General features: G+C 45.4%; 1 protein-coding gene across 1 annotated transcript in view; it reads left to right on the top strand.

Moving 5' to 3' along the window:
* The first annotated feature begins 15,583 nt into the window (after positions 1 to 15,583).
* elmo1 (engulfment and cell motility 1 (ced-12 homolog, C. elegans)) overlaps positions 15,584 to 16,896 on the top strand; it is a 63,621-nt gene continuing 62,308 nt past the window's right edge. Inside the window, exon 1 of the mRNA XM_079749680.1 lies at positions 15,584 to 15,793. The gene's annotated coding sequence lies outside the window, so the exon portion shown is untranslated. The remainder of the gene's footprint in view (positions 15,794 to 16,896) is intronic.

Here is a 16,896-nt window from a genome sequence, read left to right as displayed (position 1 = left end):
TGTGTGTGAGTGAGAGTACTGGTTCTGGTGATAAGACTGTAGATAAGCTCCCATTACATGAAAGGTCTCATCTCAGGGCAGGGAGATGGTTGATCTTCTGAGTTGCTCCTGTAGTTGTGCTCTGGTGCTAATGTGCATACCAATAAGGACGAAGACCATATGCCTTGGTGCTCATGCGATCCATAGTGATATGGTAGAGCGACCATGTGCAAGCCTTTTTTAAGGTCTTTAGATTTCATTGCCCTGGTTGACCCAGAAAACCCTTAGATTGCCCGTTGCATTCTGGCTATGGAACAGCTTCTGAGCTCTGTACATTTTGTGTGTGTGTGTGTGTGTGTGTGTGTGTGTGTGTGTGTGTGTGTGTGTGTGTGTGTGTGTGTGTGTGTGTGTGTGTGTGTGTATGTGTGCATGCGCATTAGCGGTATTTAGTGTCTGGCTGCCTTGAGAGCGTCCCAGTGTGGCTTTAACTGAGTCAAAGTAGTCAGAGAGGCACTTGTTCTGTTCCCATATATGCTAGCGGTGCTTGCTTTAAAAGCATATAGCTTTCATTCGATAAATGGCGGTGCACATAGGTAACCAGACATCCACTGTGTTCCCATCTCCAAGCAGCGGCCCTTGTGGAGTTTCTATAACTTTCATGTATAGTGTGCAATATTTGTGCATGCCGATGCCATGTAGAATCATGTATTTATGTAACACTTACTCATTTGCTTTCTGTTTTTGCTACAGAAGCACTCTACAAACAGAGTTGTGCGTGTGCGTGTGTGCGTGTGTCCATGCTTGTATCAGCCATGAATGGGTGATTGGTGTTGTGACTCTGTGTAATTCTGCATGCTCCAATCATTATCATTGTTTACCCAATCTCAGCGTTTCCCCTTGTTTATCCGTTTGTTGTGCGGTGTTTACAACACTGTTGGCAAGGGTAATTCATTTATTTATTAATTCAATCAATGTGTGCAAACTAGAAAGTTCCTGTTCAGCTGCCTATTCTTTCCTCCCCCTCCTCTTCCCTCATTATCATCCTCTGTATCAAATGACTCATTAAAATAGCTTCCAGGTGTTCTCGTCTTTAAGATGGACTGCCAGCTCCATCCATCCCATCACGTTGGAGTGGCAGGCGGGCGTTGGGAACGGACAGTTCATGTCCTCTGTGGATCCCACAGTGACACTCTACTCCCTCCCTTTTCACACTGAAACTCTCCACAGCTCTCTGTCCGCCCAGAGAGAGACTCCTTGGACCCCTGAGCCCTAGTCAGCTGGCCTGCAACCTGCCCCTCCCATCTCCCCTCCTGCTTATAGCTGGCACTTGTCTCTTGTCATCCAAGTGTGTGTGTGTGTGTGTGTGTGTGTGTGTGTGTGTGTGTGTGTGTGTGTGTGTGTGTGTGTGTGTGCACGAGAAACAGTTATTGTCTCCAAACTGCCACTTCCGATGGACACTTGACAGTAACCATGTACACTCCTCTTCCTTTTTTTTTTTTTGTGATTTTCTTATTCTAAACATCCAAGCCCGGTGTAGCACATTTGAACAGTGTTTAGGCTGCTTTGAGAGTTAGTATGAAAGGCTGGATGTGGGACAAAGAGCACCTGGAGGAGGAGGGATGACTGGGAGAGCGGGTGGCTGGCTTTGAAAGAACCGGCTCCAATGACTTCCTTTCAGTTCATTCTTTTTACCCCGGATGCAGCGGATGCTGCTGTTTTGACACCGCCTTTTTATTCCCTCTATTTTTACTCTGGCTCTGGCTTCTCTTCAGCATTTTCTCCTCTGCTCCCCTCCTGCTTCTTCACCTCCATTGTCGGGCTGACGACCACTTCAAGCGCAGCGCCATACAAGTGTTAAAGTTACCACCCATCCTCTCACCAATAACCCCTCCCCCTCCCCATCCTAATGGTGCTTTTAAGTAGTAGGATCAAGTGAATTGGCTGAGTAAACCCTGTGGAAATAAAGTTTATGGGCGCATCTCCCATGGTTACCGTATAGATATTTCAGTCACGTCCGCCCCCCATTTCCCCATCCACCCCCCCTCCCCCCCTTGCTTTTTTTCTTCTTCGCCGGTAGAAGAATATAGGGTTTAATTTCAGAATGGAGGAAAATGACTGGCGAAGCCAAATGTACTGCATAATTAATGCTCGGGTGCAGATTCAAGTCAAACCCATTCTGTCAATGTGGGGCAGAACGCGCAGTATGGGTGCGTTTTCCATTAGGCTAGTCAACACAGACAGGGCTCTCTCTCTCTATCTCTCTCTCTCTCTCTCTCTCTCTCTCCCCCTCCCTCCCTCCCCCTCTCTATAACATGCCAAGGTCATCTTCCCGCTCCATCTCCGTCCAGGGAAATATGAGTCCACAATTTGAAGTGGCGGTCTTCAACCTCCTGTCAGTCATCGCATGGTAAATCAAAAAACATTGAAGGACTCTTAACAATGTGATATCATACACTCACTCACTTACTCACTCACTCACTCACTCACTCACTCACTCACTCACTCACTCACTCACTCACTCACTCACGCACATATGCAAGCTCAAGAGAAACCCACATACTCACAAGAGACACACTCCTAAGCAGGGCCAGCCCCTCCCTGGTGCTGGCCGGTCCTTGACCTTTAACCCCATCCTCCCTCCATCAGCATCACAAGCAGCAGCAGCTTCACATCTCAAGATCCCTCGCCCTCACAACCTCAATCGTATATTGTTAAATAAGGATGCCCACCCTACCCCCCCCCCCAATTTAAACCCTTTATCTGCCCACACTCTGACCACCGGAAGCACCTCTCTCACCGCTGAGCATCTGGATCGGATTAATTCGGCCGACGCGTACATCTCTCTCCGCCTGCCCTCTTTTGAACGCTCTGGCAGCGGGGGTAGTCCTAACTAGCCAATAGAGACAAGCCCTGATGCCCCCCTCCCCCCTGTATTTTGAAAGCAGTTCAATATCCGTCCATGCATTTACACCTCCATTATGTAGGACGGGAAAGAATGAAGATGATAAATGGTGAGGGTAACGGGAGGTAGGCATTCGGGGCACGTTGAGTCCTATAAGTCTGGAATAACAAAATGGGCATACTCTGATTCAGTGATCGTATTCAACAGTTCTCCTCGTAGATCAAAGCTTCTTTGTGAAAGATCACCATTAAGCATTAAATATTTGTTATGGCACACTCAAAAAAAGTGTATCAAATCAGAACAATCTCTTATCTCATGAAAATACAATACCACTGAGAGAAAAAAGATAATGCTGTTGACATTTCTGTAGCATTACTAATCAACATTAGTCAGGAATCAAGGTCTTTACACACATATAACATAAACGTTATTTCCTTTGTTCCTTTATTCTTCTTTACTACTGGTTAACATGAGGAGTGATGACGGTTTTAAAAGAGACTCCCTATGTCAATGGTTCAGAGAAACACAAATGTTACAGGGTAACACACACACACACACACACACAATTATCTATCACTTAATGTCTCCCGAGGCTAGCCACACAGTAATTGCAATAATATGTGTTTATTTTGGCAAAAATGTCCATTATGGTTACAAAACATAGCTAAACCCACGTAATCCTATCCAGAGATATTATGGATACACAAACATAGCTGCAGCCACATCATCCTATCCAGAGATATTATGGATACACAAACATAGCTGCAGCCACATCATCCTATCCAGAGATATTATGGATACACAAACATAGCTGCAGCCACATCATCCTATCCAGAAAGATTATGTTCACACAAACATAGGTACACCCACTTAATCCTATCTAGAGAGATAATGGATACACATCCAAAGCTAAACCAACATTATCCTATCCAGGCGGATAATGGATACATATACATAGCTACACCCACATAATCCTATCCAGATAGCCAAGGATGCTACTTTCCTCTTTCTTTGTAATTGTCTCATAATATGGGCACGTCTTGCCATCTGTGGTCCGACCTCAGCATGCATTTTGCCATGCACCAGCATCACGCTCAACTTGACCTGCCACCCCCCCCACCCCCCATCTGAAGCCCACCTGCCCTACCTGCATCACAGCCATGCCAGGCCATGCGGCACTGCCAACATAAGCTATCCTTTCACTTTTTATTCACTATATTTAAATATATATTTCGTTTTTTTTCAAGTGTATCTTTGTCTCTGTGCCCAGAGGCCCACTGCAGGGATGGTGTCCAAATCTGTTCCAGAAAAGCTATGGCAAATGTTCAGTTAATTTCAGTTGAGTTCATCTGAGGAAGGCGTGTCGGAAGTAGCAAACCGTTTGGCTCTGGATATTTCTTACTTTTAATCTTTTTTTTTCTTCCCACAAGTTAAGTTTGTACATTCAAATGTAATGGGCTGACGTATGGGTGGGGACTTCATCCAAAATGCAGGATGTAACAATGTTACTGACAGTCACCAATATCTTCCAATGTTACGATGGCAATTATTCACAACAACTTTACATCTTTCACTCCTTCCCCGGCGGAAAACAATGTGATTTATTTGTTTGCAATGTAATATTTAAGCATTCTGAATCACAATCACGTCATACCGCAACCTTTTAGAAGTAGCCATGCAAGCTAAGAAAACAGTGCTTGAAGTAACCAGACTGTGTGAGATTTCAAAGATCCTATTGGACTTGCTATGGTCCAGGCGCTGAGCTTCTATCATACCTCCACAGGGGGCAGGTTCCAGGCTTTAGTTAGCTGTGGTTGGCGCGACTCATCAGCCAGCCAGACAGGGTGAAGTGCTGCTGTAGCAGTAACAGCAGCACTAACTGCTGCCTCCAGGGCTTGTCTCTCCCCTCTATTTCCCTTTTGTTGTCTGGAAGGGGGGAAACCTGTTCCTGGGAATCTCTGCGCATCTCTCTTTGTACGTCTAATCAGCCGAGCTGCATTTTCTCATCACACACGTTCATTCAAAGATTGAGAGAGCGTGTTGAGAGAAGGCGGTGAGGCGGACATGGCAGGTTTTATTCTGTACCATAAAGCGATAAGGGGATGTTGGGTTGTGCGATTAATAGCAATACTATGTATTAGTGGCGGAGCCCTGCTCCTATTGGGATGGGGGGCTGTGTCCTCTGAGAGGTGGGGTTGAAGGGTATCAGGTTGTGCTGCACTTATTTTTTTATGTAACCACATGGAAATGTCAAGGTGAGAGGTGCCTTCTCTGTCGGGGGGGGTGGTATTCGTGGAAAACGTGTTCTCAGCAGAACGAGGCTACTTCCGCCCGTTTCCTGCATGTGACCAATGAGTTATTTCCTGCCGCAACAACAGTTCTCTGAGTGAGCGGGGAAGACCAGACCCCCCCCCCCCCCCCCCCCCCTTGCCTTGTCTCTGTACAGTGTAATGTGTTCAGCTCTGCTATTAGCATTTTTCTTTCTGTCACTTACAAGAAAGACTGACTAAGTGAGGCATACCATGCAGTAAGGGTCTTTTTTATTTTTTTACGCAGAGATTGAGTTGCTGTTGACAGGGGGACAAGGGGGGGCAGTGGGAGAGGGTTAGTAGAAGATGACATCATTCCAGTGACATCGTACCCGCAAGAATGAAAAGGCCGGCCCGAGGAATGTCCTCCATGGGTTCAGTTGTTGTATTTTGGTGACTCCCCCCCCCACCTCCTGCCCCCCGGCCCCCCATCTCACATAACTGTGGGGTTGTGTGCAACCATACACATGTGCAACCCCATATAAGGCAAAAATAAACCCCTCTTTCTGGAGTGCCGTGCCCTGTCGCCAAAATTAGCCGCTTCACCCTTATTCAGCCAGCGGTCTGCGTGTCTTCTCCTCCCCTCCACCACACTCCACTCAACCCAACCCCCTCCTCCCTAACCCCAGCCTGAAGTTGTTGTTTCGTTTTTTTACGACGGGGCGGGGAGGATAACAGGGCGTCCGTGGGCTCGGAGCGCCTAATGAATGGCTTCAGATTCTGGGCCCTGCAGTCCCGGGCGAGACCCCATGAAAGGCCTTTCAATGCGGGCTAGCCAGAGCCACCGCTCCCCTCCGGCGGGGCTGCCCGCTCTCTCTGCCCCATAGAAGCGTGAGGTCTGGAGGTTCAAAGGCCCATCGAGAGGCCAAGGTTTGAGGACAAGGGCCGGGACCCAGGAGCCCTGCGTGGGACCATGGGGAAGGCATTGTGGCGCGAGGGGTGAGGTCATCATGAAAGGGAGGAAAGGGCGGGGTGGCAGGGCCAGTGGATAAACAGCAGGCAGGACAAAAGGGTCGGTTAGGGAGTCGATGAGCCACCCAACCAGTAAGGTTCACATGTTCGTGTGTGTGCCTGCCACACTGGCTGGCCCATCATGCTTTATGGATTTGGCCTCTTTGTGTGTGTGTGTGTGTGTGTGTGTGTGTGTGTGTGTGTGTGTGTGTGTGTGTGTGTGTGTGTGTGTGTGTGTGAGAGAGAAGTTAGAGTGCACATGGATACTGTAGATTTCAAGTGTACGCCTATGTCTATGTGTGGTGGAGAGACCCTCTGAGATTCATTTTGGTATGAGAGTGAAACACCAGCTCCTCGCGTCACTCAGATAGCAGAGGATTCAGCGGGCCAGGAGGAGTTGTGGTAAACTTGGGACAGTTTGTATGCCTGAAGTCATGCAAGACGTGTACTTGTTCATCCATGCACGTGCTTGTGTGCGTGTGTGTGTGTGTGTGTGTTATTTGGGTGCTCGCTCACGTGCACATGTGCAAGTAATAGATGAAGCATAGATGGATTTAGTAGCCACAGCTGGGGGGCAGTGGGTGGGCTGAATGACAGCTTGCATTCTGTGGGGTATCTGTGTGTGTGTGTGTGTGTGTGTGTGTGTGTGTGTGTGTGTGTGTGTGTGTGTGTGTGTGTGTGTGTGTGTGTGTGTGTGTGTGTGTGTGTGAGTGTGTGTGTGGGCACATGTGCACGTGGAGGCCTCAGTGGCTTCTTTGTTGCCCCCCCTCCCCCTGTGCCAGTCACCGCAAAGCAATGGGTCTATGGTGTGACTGAGTCCATTGACGAAACGTAAACTCCACACATACTGTGCGTGCGTGCGTGTGTGTCACACAAGGGAGACCGATAGAAAGCCAGAAAGTGTATGGCTGTAATAGCAGAGTGGATTCCCAGCAAGTGCTGTTCCGTAGCCATCTGCTGTCGTTCCACTGGCCTGTGGAGGGTTATTACCATTACGTTGTGATGACAGTCACCAGTCCGGTCATAATGGTACCGGGCTAGTGGTATAGCCAGGCTATGTCTCCATAGCAGTCACACACGTTAACCTTGCAGTTAGCACCGCTAGGCTTAGCAAACTGTGTGCAATTATTTTTCCGAATATGTTCTGGTGTGAATGTTGGACTAATCACACTGTAATAACAATGTGATAACATAAAAAGTTGCATAGTTTTTTGGACATCGTTGTGGGTTGTATGCAGAATTGTTGAAGGCAAAGTGTTTGATTCATGGTTGTAGCTACCTTTGAAGATTGGTCCACAGTAGTGGGCGAGATAGATTGAAGCAGTGTGTGTGTGTGTGTGTGTGTGTGTGTGTGTGTGTGTGTGTGTGTGTGTGTGTGTGTGTGTGTGTGTGTGTGTGTGTGTGTGTGTGTGTGTGTGTTCTAGACTCCTTCCCCGAGGATTGGAAGAGTAGCCTTATCTCAACCTCCACTTCTCCTCTGCTCTGATGTTTTGTCATTTCATTTTTTCCTTTATCAAAAATTGCCTTTACCTTCTCTAGGGTAGAGAGCACACACAGCCACCGCCACAACAGGCTATTTTCAACCGTTTCTATAATTTAGCTTTCAAGATGACTTTCTTGAGAGTTCAATAAGCATTCTGGGAGCCTGACCCTTTCCGCTAACTGTCTGAACCATTTATTTTCAAATGGGACACACGTACAAAAATAGCCTCAGATCAATCCCAAATGTTTCCCTGGTTCTCTCTCTCTCTCTCTCTCTCTCTCTCTCTCTCTCTCTCTCTCTCTCTCTCTCTCTCTCTCTCTCTCTCTCTCTCTCTCTCTCTCTCTCTCTCTCTCTCTCTCTCTCTCTCTCTCTCTCTCTCTCTCTCTCTCTCTCTCTCTCTCGATCTAGGCTAGCGGAGCCCATCGGGGGAACAGTGTCATTCCGTTCATTTGACGGAATGAGTGGCGTCCTAAAAGACAGCTCACTCATTTAGAGAGGGAGAGAGAACTAGCCGGGGGACTTTGCCCCGAACGCACTCTCAAATCTAACGGGGAGTTTGAGGAGTGGATTACAGATGGAGTTTACATGATGTCGATGACATGATCTTTGAGTTGCAGTAACATGCTCGAGGGCAAGTTGGTAATCCTCCACAGCTACTGAATGGCAGATGTTAGACGTGTGTGTATATATATATATATATATATATATATATATATATATATATATATATATACTGTTTATGAGGATTACAGATGCTCTCAGCCTCTGTAATGCTGTACAGTAGGGCAGAGGAGCACTTAGGCAACTGATACAATTTGAAATGTGTCACGCCAGATGTTTACAATTGATTGCCGGGAAATGTCACACAGTATAAACACTTACACCAACACCCTACACCAATATATATATATATATATATATATATATATATATATATATATATATATATACGTATCTATATGACCCCCGCAAGGTGAGATCGGGTCGGTCGATGCATTTGATGGTTTAAATACAGTCAATAAACCTGGGTGTTCTCTGGTGTGTTTTCTTTAGACTTTAACAAGCGCTTCATGTAGAAGGTCATTGAGGTGGGACATATGGAGCCTGGCAGTTGGCCCCAGCATCTGGGCTTTCAAGTGCACCGCGACAGTTACACTGGAAGAGTCAGCCCAATGTCACCGAGCAACTGGACACTAAAACCGCTTCTCGATGTGGCTCATTGGCATCCCAGATTTGATGATATGGTCTAAATCCAGATCCTGTTTGTTTTGCAGTGATCTAATCAAAGCCTATGTCGATGTCCTGAGATGCTCTGGCTGTCATTTTCTAGGCTGTTCAGGCGGTGGGGGGAGCAAGGATTCGATGACCTGAGATGAACCTCTCCTTCACGTTCAATTTACCAAGACAGAGCGCAGCTGCAGAGGATGTGCTCGCGAGGACGTCCGTTATGTGATCTAAACCGAAGTAGAAGTGCTTCCTGGGGTTCTGCGCAAATATGCACTTCTATCAAATATTGCGTTATTTAAAAATATCGGCAGTGGGAACGTGTTTGGATATAATGTAACAACAACAATAATAACATCTGGGCTTTGAATAGGACACAATTGGTGTCATTCTAAACTCATCGACTTGTATGCTTGATGACTGAAATAAACTCCCAGGTTAAAATATATTTAAGGTTCAGTAGCCTCCAGCCTCCTACTGCATGTGCCGTTGGCCCTGCCTGCTGTTTAGATCCCAATATCTCAGGCTTGTTTCCCTGTACACTTTTATAGGGTGGGTACTAGCGTCTGCAGCAAAGTGCTGCATAACGCAGTATTTTGTAAATGCATATCATCAACCCTAGTGCATTGTAACCATTGGGGATCTCTTTGAGGTTTTTTTTATGCAAATGCAAGCCTGGACTAAATGTGTCTGTGCCAACGCTGTAACTGTAATTTGAGCACACACTGGGAAATGGAACAATCTAAAAGGCTTGCTGTTGGCCTTTTATTTCAAGCATCCTATTGGCGGTGCCACTATCTAGCTGCTACACTAACGCTAGCTGATAAACGAGTTAGCGTCCAACCTCTCTTACATAATGTCTTGTGGAGCCCATCTATTATGCTAATGCATTTTGTTGCCTATTCTCTTGGCTGTGAATGGATTTAGCTCTGGGTTGATTTCTACATTTCCCCCCAGTCCCAAACGAATGTTTGTAAGCTTTGTAGCCGGTGGTATTGTGTTTAATGTAATCCGTGTTGGTGGGGGCCAGCGGCAGGCTGTTCTCCACCAACGAGGCATGCATGGGTGTTGTAGCGGAAGAACAGATTCAAGGTGTTTTGCCAATACTATTAGCACCTTGGTTGTTTTCTTTCTTCAGTTGTAACAGATCCGTTGAAGCATTGATGCTCTCCGTAATCCATGTTTTTGTTGAGGCTTGTCAGTTGACGTTTGCCAGAAATGGATAACCTTGTGTTTCATGAATACAAAGCACAACGGAACCAGAGTTATTTTCCTAACTTCTTCAATTGGTCATGTGATTGTCTGCTAAGGAAATCCTCAGCAAAATGTAATGGTTGTTGCAACATCTGCCACATATTTATAGCTATTTTTTCCTTGTATTTGGTCTGAATCTCGACGTGCAACACTGTGTGGGCACCAGCTCATGAGAAGGCCAACGATACATTAGCGTAACAATATGTTTGTTTTTAATGGTCTTTCCCAAGGATTCTCAGAGTGATTCTGTGGTCTTACGTGTATCTAATGCATCTCTGTGTGTATATATTTTTAAAAGGTCATCGTCTTCAGTGATACTACAAGTGATACTTTTAACGAAAAGCTTTACAGAACAGGTTTTTGACTCGACATCCACGGTGTGTGTGCTACTTTAAAGCATTGAGTACCTGAATTTGAGCTATATTTGGAAAGAAGTATTGATTTTGCACTACAGTTGCATGGGCTAATTTAGCTACACAATATCAAACATAGAAGAAGTCACGTCATTACCTTATGCTTCTTTATTTCAACAATGTCCAAGTTTCATAACCACTCCTGTGGCAGTGTGTTTTTTATAACCATTCACTTTTTTATTTTTTTCATATGTGGGTTGTATTTTTAGGCTGTGGTTCTCAATGGAATAAGCCCTGCATTTTGTATCATCCTGTATGCTCTAAAGTGCCTCAGGCCTCTCCCACTCACACAAACAAACAAATACACATACACATAAACACACACAACAGACACACGCACACACCGTCCTTGGAGACAATAGACCTACTGACACGTTTCCCTGGACTTCCTTCTTTGACCAATCAAGCGGCTCCATTCCTCTTGAGACATTGTCACGTGACCTGACAGGGCTTTTGTGTCACATCCCCCCTCCTCATGTTCAGGTTGGCATGTCCCCCTGAAGCATGCCCCCCCCCCCCCCCCCCCCCCCGAGACCCCTGGTGTCTTTAGAGGTGGTCAAACACTGAAATGTGTCTCTCTTCGTCCTCTCTATCCTTCTGTAGATCTTCATGTTGTTTTCTGACGATGGCTTTGTTCGCTTTTACATGTTTTAAGATGCGATGCCTTTTCTGCAACAACATGCTTCTGTAACAACACTTTACTTTCTATGAGACTTCATCCTACCGAAGGTGACTGTATCAACAAAGAGTTGAGTTCAGTTTGAGAGGCGATGATAAATTATCCGAGAAGCATCCGGAACTGTGTTGAATGTCGAGCGAGTGTGGTTTTATTTATAGGTTCCCTTAACATTCTGTACAGCTGAATGAATCAAGCAAACGTGAGTCCAATGACTCAGATAAAGCTGCCAAGCCATGGCAACGATACGAATATGATATAAATTCATGCATTTATTTATCAAGAGTTGTAATTTAATGTTAATGCAAATCTTGACATGAAAATATTTAATGCTTTTATCTGCTGAACATCAAATTAACCAGACTATCCATGGATGGGCATTTAAAAAATAGAATAAATGGCCCATGATGCATGGGCTGTTTATTTTTTAAATATACTGTAACATAACATGTCAGGGGTCTCTCGTTCATAAAACCAAGTCATGGAAAGTCCCGATCATTAAAAGAACAGTTTTTATCCCTTTAATTTGTTGGAACAATTAGGCCCTGTAGTGCCATAAACATTGGGGGTTTGAATTCCTTCCACAGTCCATAGGCTCACTGGAGACCACCAGACCCCAGTGCTCCACAACCCCCCCCCCAAAAAACCCCCAACCCCTCATCCCCATGTTCCCTGAACCGACCTCGGACCGCTCTCCAGCTTTTCGCTGTAACGCTACAACTATGTTTACCGCATTCTCCAAAGACCCCACTAGGCCCCGGGCCAGGGCCGCCGCATCCCGCCCCCAGAACCTCTAGAAAACACTGGCTGCTCCGTCCGTCGAGCCCGCTCCTCTTTCCACATCTTGGTTACAGCAAAGTATTCATCAGCCTCCATCCACCGCTAGAGTCTGATTCTCAAGGCCACTGAGGGCTGGCCGGGAGGGCTGATGGCAAACTGTTATTTAACAAAGCTTCCAGGGAGGAAAATAAAGACTATTTTCCCCTTTTTACTGATGAAATATTAGTCCCTGTCCGCTATACTGGGTCTGAAGGAATGTTAGAATAATCTTTCACCACCCGTTAGCTGCAATGTATTTCATCAGAAATGATAGGCCTCTAATTGTTGTTCATAGACTATCATAACATCTTCTTACAATCTCACAGTATTTTCCTCAACAGATTATCTTCACATGCTGTGTATTCTTCTTGGCTGTTGCTTTCTGCTTAAACACGATTTGGTAATCCTTTTAGTACATGGACAAATTGGGCAATATTTTGATGAAACAAAGCCCGCCTCTGTGTCTGTCTAGATGACATATTGGGTGTTGCTGTTCAGCCTGAAATACGATGGCTTCCAGCAGAGATGCTTGAACACAGGGTCACTGTCAGTGACTCACGTAGCCTGCTATTTCTGAGTGACTCACATCCAAGTGCGCACACACATGCGCACTCATTCACTCACTCACTCACTGATTCACTCACACGTATACTCACGCATATATATATATATATATATACATACATACATACATACATACATACATACATACATACATACATACATACATACATACATACATACATACATACATATTCTCTCATTCACTCACTCTCTTTCCCTCCTGCTCACACTAGCAGTATTAAAGTTTCATGGAAGGCTAAATCCTTTTGCGGTCTCCGTTTGGTTTGGAAGAGCTCTCCCTCTTTTCTAAAGTTGATCAGGTACACACGTACATGCGGTTATTGAGTTATGTAATGCAACAGCAGGGTCATGTTATTTTTAAACCCAAGGAGATTATTTTTGCTGTGAACACTATCTATTGTGTTTTTATCTAGAAAGCATGTCAAATTGACCCTTCATGTCACCCTTACATAACACTCTTTACGACTGTAATCGACTCTATATTTGGATTTCAGTGGATGCAAATGGCCATTTCATAGTTTATTTAAAGTGAAGCCATTATGTGTCAACATGAAAAATATTTTGGTAGTTTGGTCGGTTTTGATCCCATAGTACTGTTCTACCACAAAGATATTTAGATTTATTTATTGGATTTATTTTTTAATGTTGAAGTAAATGCGACTTAAGTGTTGTGACTGATACCCTCAACAACACTCAAATGGTAATTTTATTGAAGGTCCCCGTTTGTTTCTTATGCAGTGTTGGGAACATTTACGTGTTATTTTTGACAAAAATGTATAAAGTTGTTAAACAATGGAAATTGTTGGTAAAATACAAGAAGTCTAGGTGCGACAGTAGCTCAGGAGGTAGAACGGGTTGACTGGTAACCAGAAGGTTGCTAGTTAATTCCCCGACGCCCCTTGACCTGCTCCTACAGAATCCAATATGTGTGTCTTTTCTAAAACCTTGACGACCGTCACCACGGCTCACAATTTATTTGAACTCGTAGTTGGACGTTCTCCCGCTAAAACTGTGTTTACCCGCCCTTATAAGGGGAAAAACCAAACAACAGTTGCACAGAGAATTAAAGGCTCAGTTCATATAGAGCCATATACCTGATGATTACCTTGTGATTACCATGACCCAATGTTATAAGAATCCAACCCAAGGGCTCAGCATGTGAACCCTTGTATAATAATACCCTTGATGAACGCTGGAAGTATATCCTTGCAGTAAAGAATTGACAACCAACGTTCTAGTGCTTAGCATGCAGTGCTAAGCTAACCGCTCTGAGGTGTGTAGGCGCTCCAGGTGTGTGTGATCAGTGTGGTGGGGCCTCAAGGAGGGGGCCGGGGTAACAGACATGTTGTGAGAGTTGACACGGTGGTAGGCCATAGGGATGCATGCTCCCTGTCATTCCTTACGTGCTGCCATGTTTTATAATGCACAGGGGCTGCACAAGACTGCAGAGTCTGGAGGGCCGCTGCAATATTTGTAGTTTAAAGAGGCGGACAGGGCAAGGGCACTGAGCCTTTTCATGAAACACAACCAAACTATTTAGTGTGGTGGGCAAAGTGAAGATGGATGCATTTTTTTATATTGAGACTGACTAAACCACAACCAATCTGAATAATTTGGTTGGCCAAGTTATAAGTGTGACCTGTTTTAACATTTATTGAACTTATAAGTTTGGCCATTGTCCTTTTTTCTTTTTTCAACAAGCAAGACATGCCTTACTGTAGGATAACCTTGATTATTGATCCCTGAAATTATATTGACACCAATGACAGCTGACAAGTATGGTCTTCGGGAGACACAGGGGCACACACACACCTTGGTACAGGTACATCATATGGGAATGCACAGCGCAGAAAAACAACTTTGATGTTCTCCTCTGCCGACTTCAGCGAAACGTAGGCCTTGTCTCTCCTGAAAACCATTAGTTATAGCAGGAAGCAGACTCTGAAAACCTCAGCCTGACTGTCTCTGGGGAGGGGATGGAGTTTGATAGGGAACTTATTTTTATGAATTCATTTTATTGATGTATTCGGTTGGGATGACAAAATAGTGTTGGTTGGCTGTTCAGTCCCTCCAGAAAAACGTGATTATGCGATCGCATAATTCAACGCTTAATCTGCCAGAGTCCGCATTTCCATGCGGGGGCCCCTTTTTTTTCAAATATGCAGCACTTTCACCGCATAAATTGCAGATTTCCGCGCAAAATATACGGGGCTTGCATGATTTCATAATCCCCGCATTTGTGTTGCAAAAAAGTCACATATATCTTAGCAGAAAGTTGAAAAATGTTGCTTTTACTTCAAACAAGAGAAGCCATTTCCCCCTGTTGCCATGGGAACGCTATGAAGTGACGTAATTCCGCGACGTAAACGTAATCGAAAAGATGCATTTTTCGCAAGTTCCCGCATTTTTTCGCAAGTTCCCACAATTTTTGCAAGTTCCCGCAATTTTATCGCATAAAATTGCACAAATATGCCGCATATTTCATCGCTTTTCTTAAGAAAACGTGCCGCATAATCAAGGATTTTCGGCCGCAACAATCACAAAAAAACTCCACATTTTTCTGGAGGGACTGGCTGTTATCTCACATGCTGGCCGACTACCTTTAATAACTGCTGCTGTCTTGTTTCATGTTAGCGTTTGTAGAACACAGTGGAGGGTGAACTTGAGGTTGATATGTTGGGGACTGGGATGGAGCAGCAGGCCTGAGGGATTGTTTATATACATCCAATATATTGCCATCATTGAGCCCAAAACACTGGTGTCACAACCTTTAAGTCGATTTATAAGAGCGGGCTGGAACTCCTTGTTGAGTAGTTCTGCCTACATCCTTTTTCTTGCGCTCTCTTCCGGTATCAACCCCTGCTTTGAATTTTTTTTCTACCAACCTGTTTCCTCTATTCTAGACAAACACCCATTTCCTCCTTCTTGTTTATCGCTCTCTTTCTCACTCCCTCTTCCTCTCTCTCTTTTTTTGTGTTGAAATTTGTCCATGCCGAAACTGTTGTGAAGTCGCTGGCTTTAGACGCATGCCGCAGACGAGACCCTCTTGACGTTCTGTCGGGACCGCAGGTCACAGTAGATGTTTCGCTGAGGTACTCGCGGAGTCCTGTTTTGCTGTTGGAATCCAGCAGTTCTTTGCAGAGGAAGACCCCTGATTGGAACTAGCTAGGCCGGCTCTCCTGTTGTCACGGTTTCCGGGTGAGTTCTGATCACTGAGAATCAGTCTCTCTCCCTCACTCACTCACTCTCGAAGGCTTGCAGAATAAGTGCATCTCTCAGTGGGTCGAACTCTGTCCGACGTAACCTTTAAGTTGTGTCTGCTTTTGACGTCGCAACGCAAGGTTGCAGAGTTTCTTTCGGAAATCAGTTGGGACGTTTCACGTGTGTGTGTGTGTGTGTGTGTGGTGGGACTGGAGACTCATAAGTGACGAGAGCAGCAGAGGACCAACTCCCCAACAGACATCTCCTTTTGGCAGGTTTCACAAGGGCCCATGGGGGGAGGGATACTGTGTGGGGATGCTCCTTGATGAATGGGGGAAGTCACGTATTCTGCTATTTTCTGTCTGTCTGTCTGATATACTAATGGTAACACCCATGAGCAGAGAGCTGTATCATCCAAGGGTCTCTCCTCATTCCGACTTACTTTGGTCGATTCGTGAAATCGCTCCCTCCACAACACGCACACTAAGTACATTTCTAGACCCGCACATGTTGCTCAGCATTGCAGAAAAGGTCCATTCTGCACTTCATTTCCTGTTTGTGTTCAGACTTACCTCCGAAAGCAAACATGCAAACATGCACTAACCAAAGCACACATCCACGATCCAGAACACACGTAGTTTCTGTCGCAGAGGTATTGGTGTCTGGCCGATTTCCACATCAAGATGTGAAATATGTCAGCCCGATGACATTCTTGCACGGGCTGGTCTGTCGTGTGATTGGCTGGAAGTGTCAACGCGAGGGACAGGATATCCTGACTGCTGTGGTTGTGAGCAAAGCCTCCCCCACCAAAAACAACCCGGTTTGTAAGCCTTAGTACCCCGCTATAACGCAGCATGTTGGCCCTCACTGTAACACAGTATGTAGGCCCTCGCTGTAACGCAGTATGTTGGCCCTCACTGTAACACAGTATGTAGGCCCTCGCTGTAACGCAGTATGTAGGCCCTAGCTGTAACGCAATATGTAGGCCCTAGCTGTAACGCAGTATGTTGGCCCTCACTGTAACACAGTATGTAGGCCCTCACTGTAACACAGTATGTAGGCCCTCGCTGTAACGCAGTATGTAGGCCCATGCTGTAACG

Source organism: Pollachius pollachius (genome assembly GCF_949987615.1).
Source record: "Pollachius pollachius genome assembly, chromosome: 13".
Taxonomy (NCBI): Eukaryota; Metazoa; Chordata; class Actinopteri; order Gadiformes; family Gadidae; genus Pollachius; species Pollachius pollachius.
This window is presented reverse-complemented; position numbering and strand designations above follow the sequence as displayed.